Below are 6,593 nucleotides of genomic sequence, written 5' to 3'. Positions count from 1 at the left end.
TCATGATATCTTGCAATTTCCAATTTCAGACAACCTCCAGAGAAGCATTTTTTGTCATTTCACAAGGGCCTCGGTACAACTGATGCAAACACCAATTTAATAAAACATAATTTAAAACGATGGGTCTCAGGTTACTTTGAAACCCTGCCAACGAGACAAAGTAAAAGAGGAAGGAAAAGAGAAAACGGGTGAGAGAGATGTTTGTAATGTCTCAATAAAACGTATGTTCAGAGTTTAAAAGTCCCTGGTGCTTGTAGGTCATTTTACTAAATAAAAGCAAAGAGGAAGAGAGAGTTTTCAATAGTACATATGAGAATTCTCACATTTCGTGAGCTCATAGGGATGTTACTCTGAGCAGCGGAATTTAAACAAATCTGTGACAAATCTATTCATTGAGCTTCGAACATGTATTTCACATGTCTGTTAATCCCACCAGCCTACAACACAACACCTGAAAGAACAAGTGAGGGGCCAGTCGTCAAACCAACCGCAACAAATTTATTTAGCACTTGCTCTCTAAAACCGTGTCCTAACCGGGTGCAGCACGATAAAGAGACAAAAGCTATTTCTTCTTGTAAGTCAATCTCAGTTTTTGTCGGTTTTATTGACTGCCTGGTTTCTGTAGATAAAAATGAATATTTTTCTTTACAACATATTTTTGAAGTAAAACCTAAACAGTTTTGGTTACCAAAGACTTTGAAAAACACTAAGACTTTCTCAAAATACCTTCATTTATGTTCCACAGAATAAAAAAGGTCATACAGGTTTGGAATTACATAAGAGTAGGAAAATGATTACAGAATTTTCATTTTTGGGTGAATTATTTTTTAAATGTTTTTGATCTGACATCAATCTCTCATGCTGCAATTCACCCAGATGTTCTTACTATTAATTGTGGATAAAGGGCAACGTAGTGCTAACCAACCTGTTAATGGTTTTCTGTGTGCCATGGCTAAGTTGGAGCCTTTCAGGTTTGTTATAAAAAAGACATTGGACGGCTATTGCTGGTCTCATGCACAGCAGGGATTTTTACTAGAGCCAATTACACTGTCATAATATCAGAACGCAAATAATGGAGAAGTGGAGAAACAAATCTGCTGAAATGCAGCAGCCAAACCTCATAGCTAAATCAAATGTTCTGAGAGAGTACTGAGTATCAGATCTCACTCAGTTTACAGTGCTACGAGGCACCAAATGCCAAAATGCTCAGTACTTTTACCACAATGACCCTGACAGCTTTAAACTGGACCTCACATCTTTAGAAGGTCAAAGGCCAAATACTGTAAAATAATTTTTTACACCGCTTAAAACATGTTGCAGTCAAACAGGTCAGGTTTGAAGTGTTTCGCTCCTGGCTAAAGATGCAAATGCTAGCGTTTTGAAGTTGTGACATCTGGAAAACATCAAGTCCTCAAGCTGCTCCTAAAAGGTAGGACTAATTTTAACTATACAAATTTGTGAACCTTTGCTCTAATGTTCGTGTTATTGTTGCCCGCTTTGTTTAACTTTCGCCGCCGCTTATATCAGCCTGCCATCAGTGCAGTGAACCCACCAAGTGGCGGAGCGTCCGTCGGCAGATCTTAAATCATCAGCAGATTAAAGAGCGAGCTGATCGGTACCTATAAACCCTGACTCTGGCAAAACACACTGGATTGTGGGACTCTGGGGTGAGAGCAGTGGATTTGCTGTGTTTTCCCAAGCACAGCTGAAAGGCTCATCAACAGCTCCCTGACGGTCTAAAGTAAAGTGTGTACACACACAAACACACTCACTCACTCCTGGCGTTCTTAAGTGGAAGGTCCCACCAGATCTACCAACCCATTCCCAGATTCAAACCTACTCTATATAGAGACACATTCTCTCTCGGTTTCAAAATAGACCAATAAGAAACCAGAATTCTCTTGAGGCTCTGTGGGTGGGCAGAACAGAAGTTCTAAAATGTTTCTGACCTTTATATGCGCATATACACAGAAACATATTTATTTTTCTGTATTTCTGAGTGTGTGGAAGAAGGGTTAACAGTTTTCATAATCTTCACTCTGCCCTCTGACCCTTATTTGCCCTAGATCAGAAACTGTACAGATGAATGGAGAGAGCACTTTGGAGGCTGGGTCATAGCCATGACCTTGAAAATCATTCGCAAACTTGTGTTTTTGTCATAATTATATGACATTTCAGTTACAAAACACTTCCCCCCAAATCTAAGCCACACATTTCGATCATTATGATTTAGGATGATTTGTGTGGATGAATGTAGGCCAAAAGCATTTACTCTTGAAATGAGACGTTTTACGAAACATTTGTGAACTAAATTTGCATAAATCGGAGACTGGGAGTGTTTTGTGGAAAGCATCAGCTGTTTCATTTATCAATGCGCTGGTTCCTCGCCTCGGTTTGCCTAAGATCTGATAACACTGTTGTTTTACGGCTTTATTGAAATGTTTTGCATTCAGCCATACTCGTTCTCTGGCGTTCCCTCAGCTCACACGGAGCTTGACCCATGCTGACACTTCTGCTCAGCCGTGATAAAAACATTTATCACTGGCCATACAGGGGTCAGAAGAGCGACTGAGGGGTGTTACACATCTATCCTTCGAGCTCCCTCTCTCACTCGCTCTCGTTATCCCTCCCTCTCTTGCACTCTTTCAGGCTGGACATGAGGGAAAGAGACCTCAGCCGAAGAGAATTTGTTTTCATGAAGTCCTGCGGATATTTTTTTTAAAAGGTCAAATGCTCCAACTGATGTTTTTCCTGTTCTTTACATGGTCAGCACAGATAGAAGATGAAACATAGAGCAAGAGAGCGAGAGAGGGATGCTGACATACTGAAGCAAAAATGAAGAACAGACTTGTCGAATAGGAGAACGACTCTACTGGCCAGTAGAAAAGCTCTTACCAACTTTACTAAGTGCAGTTTGGTCATCATGACAAATATCTAAATGTAAAAACGACACAGGACCTTTACATTTAGCCATTTATTTAAAACTTGTTTATCTAATATATGAAAAATTAGGAGGATAACACTCTGAATGACCTTCACTTCACTTGACAGATAATGTCAATAAAACGGATTTCAGTTATAGAAACACAGAAGTACACATACAAAATTAGTTTACTGGTCATATATTAGTGCCAGCAGCTCTACCGAAGTGCAATTTTGGACTGAGTGACCATGTCAACATATTCTGTTACACCAAATACACAAAATAATGATCTTTAAAAAAGCATCATATGACCCCTTTAAGTAATTAGTGGTTAAAATTGTCATCAAAGACACAATGAGGCTTTACATTCACCAGTAGTTCCTATCTACTGTAAACATGAGAGTCTGCTACTTGAAACACATTCTTAAAAAAACAACAAAAGTATTTTGCGTTTTGTAAATGTTGGCACAAAGAAACATACAGATTCCATAAAATGTGAGGTTGGAGGACAAAAATAACTACATTTTCCTCAGGAATTTATGTCCGCTCAAACAAGTCCTTCTGTGGAAAGAAGGCTAAATATATTATGTAACATAATCAAATTAAAACACTCCATGACTTTGTTCATGCTTAATCGATGTTCTAATGTTGGCTTTAACTCAGGGGTATGAAATCCAATAGGACGGGATTAGGATAAGAGAATAGGGCTCACAAATTCAACCACAGGGTGTATGTTTGTAATTATTTAGCGGAGACTTAGTAAATGCAGATACCGTTGAAACGGGTCAAACCTAGTGCCTTCTGTTCACACCCTCTTTGGGAAATCGGTTGACGTGTCCTTAAAGAGAAATGGACTTTACACAGCAAAAATGGATTAACAAACATCTGACCCATATTCATCTAGGATTTGAAGACTAAACCTGTGCGTATTTATTACGAACATCATCATCAGCAGCAGCTGTAACACTTCCTATGAAAGCATAATCATTTCTTCCATAAATACCATCCGGCGTGTGTCACCATCAAGAGGTCTGTCAAAAGATGATCCTTCCTAAGTCTAAACACGGCCTTTTACCCGTAAAGTATTAGAAGCACCTCTGAGCTCTTTCAATTATCTCAATCACCTCCAAAGCCATCTGAGCTAAAAACACTGCAGTTTCACGTAACCACGAGAGGTTCAGGGAAGCTACACCTCTGTTTTTCATTAGCCATTAAAAGCCTGTTGTTTTTGTAGAGGGAATAAGTGACCTAAAGGGGCATCGTTATGGCTTTGCGGTTTCAGTTTGAACGTAAAGTCGTGCTGGATTACCTCCCCGAGAAGCACCAAGCCCCATTCCATCCAGCTGACTCACAACCCAGCCCTATACATCTCTCCAGCTCTCTTCTCTAATATATGAACAGCTGTGATTGCTTTTATTAGAAGCTAATGCATGGGTTTCTTCCTGATTTTTGCATGCTAGTGAGACTAAGAACATTACTGAAAAAAAAAAAAAAACTGGAAATGACTACATAAAGGACAAAATAATCTGACCACAATCAAGTAAAACATCAATACAAATTTGAAAGCAGCAATATAGAAGTCTTACTTAAAAACACTGAAATTGTGTTGCTGTACGCATTCAAATTCATATTTTGCCTTAAACTGATTTACTGCAGTAGACCTATAATTATGATTTTTATATTTTGAGCTGTCGGGTCTAATTTCACTGGGAAAAACCATGGGAAAGTTAATTTGTTCTTACATGGTTACGTCATGTCCGTAAATACCGAAAACAAGATTTGCTACTATGGGCCTGTCCCAATACTCACACTTAAGGTCTTGGCTACTTGAGAGCCTGAGCAAGTGATAGGAAGTAAGCATGCAAGAAATCCCTTAATGCACACTAAATCCACACTTTGGAGCGGTATTTGTGGCTAAGCATATCCCATCATTCATCATGTTTAGGAAGTCACATGCCCCAAAATTGCAAGATGCCAAGGACAACTTTGCAGTGTAATTTAATTACATTAATTTGATTACATATAATTTATGTAAGGTGTTGCAATTTTTTTGGTACAGAGATTAATATGTGTAAATGTTGGCAACTGCTTTTTTATCAATTAATAAGAAGCACCACAATTAAACTGTCATTTGGACTACTGCACAGAAATGTATAAGCTTATTTTAAAGTATCAACTATTAAACGTACAAAATGTGTAAATAAAAGCTAGTAAAAACTTTACTTACATTTTTACAACTCAATGTTGTAAGCGTGTCCCATTGGATAATCAAACTAATTCTACACACACTTGCGGTCTTCCTGCCCACTTTAACACTTTGGCCAGATACAGGAAATATGTCACGCAAGTGGTCAAGTGCAAAGACCACAAGTGTCGGTATTTGGACAGACCCTATATTGTGTGTTGTTGAGTAGATTGAACTAGCCAGCTAGCTAGAATTTAACATTGACAGTTCTAAAGAGCAACCCTTGCTAACTTCTGAGGAATCACTTGTCAAAACAAAAAGAAATCTCGAGCAGCAAAGAGTGAAAAAGGGAAAGTGACTGAGCCTGTGCCAAAATAAAACAAACCACAATGGCTAATGTGATACTTATTTGGTCAAATGACATGTTTTTGTGATATATGCTTTGTTTGAAATTCTTCATACTTCTTGTAGCGTGACACACCTGCTCCGACGTGGCGATTAAAGGCAAATTTTTTCCCGAAAACCACCATATCCATCCGCAAAAATTGCCGAAGTACAGCTGACGTAAAAGAGCTAAAAAGATTTTTAATGCTTGTTCAAATTACTTGGTTAAAAGGAGCAGAAACAACTAAATTTTTTTTATTTTTAATTAATTAATTTATTATTATTATTTTTTTTTTTACATATTTCCATTATGTTCAGTCAACTTAAATTTGTTGAACCAACTTAACCTCCTGAGACCCTGCATCCTCATATGAGGACATTATATTTTAGTGAATTTCTCTGAGACGTTACATGTCACGGTTTTAAGTCTGGATGTCCTGTATAGAGCACATTAAGGGCTTTTCAGAGATACTAAATGTTTGGATGTTTCACCATGACCACCCCCTCTCCTTGGTCTTCAAAAATGTCTGATATGATTTCATACATGTCCTCATATGAGGACACCGGGACTAAAAGCATGTTTATTACGCATTTTGGGAGACACAACAAATGAATAGGGAAAGAAAATATATTTCAATATTCCTATGAAATATTATATATTATTATGAAAATCTTGTCAATTATTACTCCCATTATTACACTTCTTTTTTCATTACATTTTGCCCCAAAAACACATTAATATGCAAATTAGATTATAGATACATTATATATAATGAGAAAACCTGTTTATGTCTTTTTTACAGACATTTTGCATGAAGAAAAATGGTATATAAAATCATTCTGTTATAGTTGAGAATTATCTTTATATAAAGTTTGGTAAAAAAAAATCCTGAAAACTAAAACTGTATTGGTGATTTTTTTAAAAAATCAATTGTTTTTGCCTATGCATGTTCATTCATGTCTTTTTATTTTTTTTTTAAAAATTGAGTTCCGATGTCCTCTACCAAGGAAGTAGCATAACTTATGAATGAAATATCATTTTAAAAATTTTTTTTTACATTTTTTTAATGCTCTAAACAATGTAATGACATGAAAAAATAC

The sequence above is a fragment of the Sinocyclocheilus rhinocerous genome, unplaced genomic scaffold, assembly GCF_001515625.1.
Source record: "Sinocyclocheilus rhinocerous isolate Xijiao unplaced genomic scaffold, SAMN03320098_v1.1 scaffold1243, whole genome shotgun sequence".
NCBI lineage: Eukaryota > Metazoa > Chordata > Actinopteri > Cypriniformes > Cyprinidae > Sinocyclocheilus > Sinocyclocheilus rhinocerous.
This window is presented reverse-complemented; position numbering follows the sequence as displayed.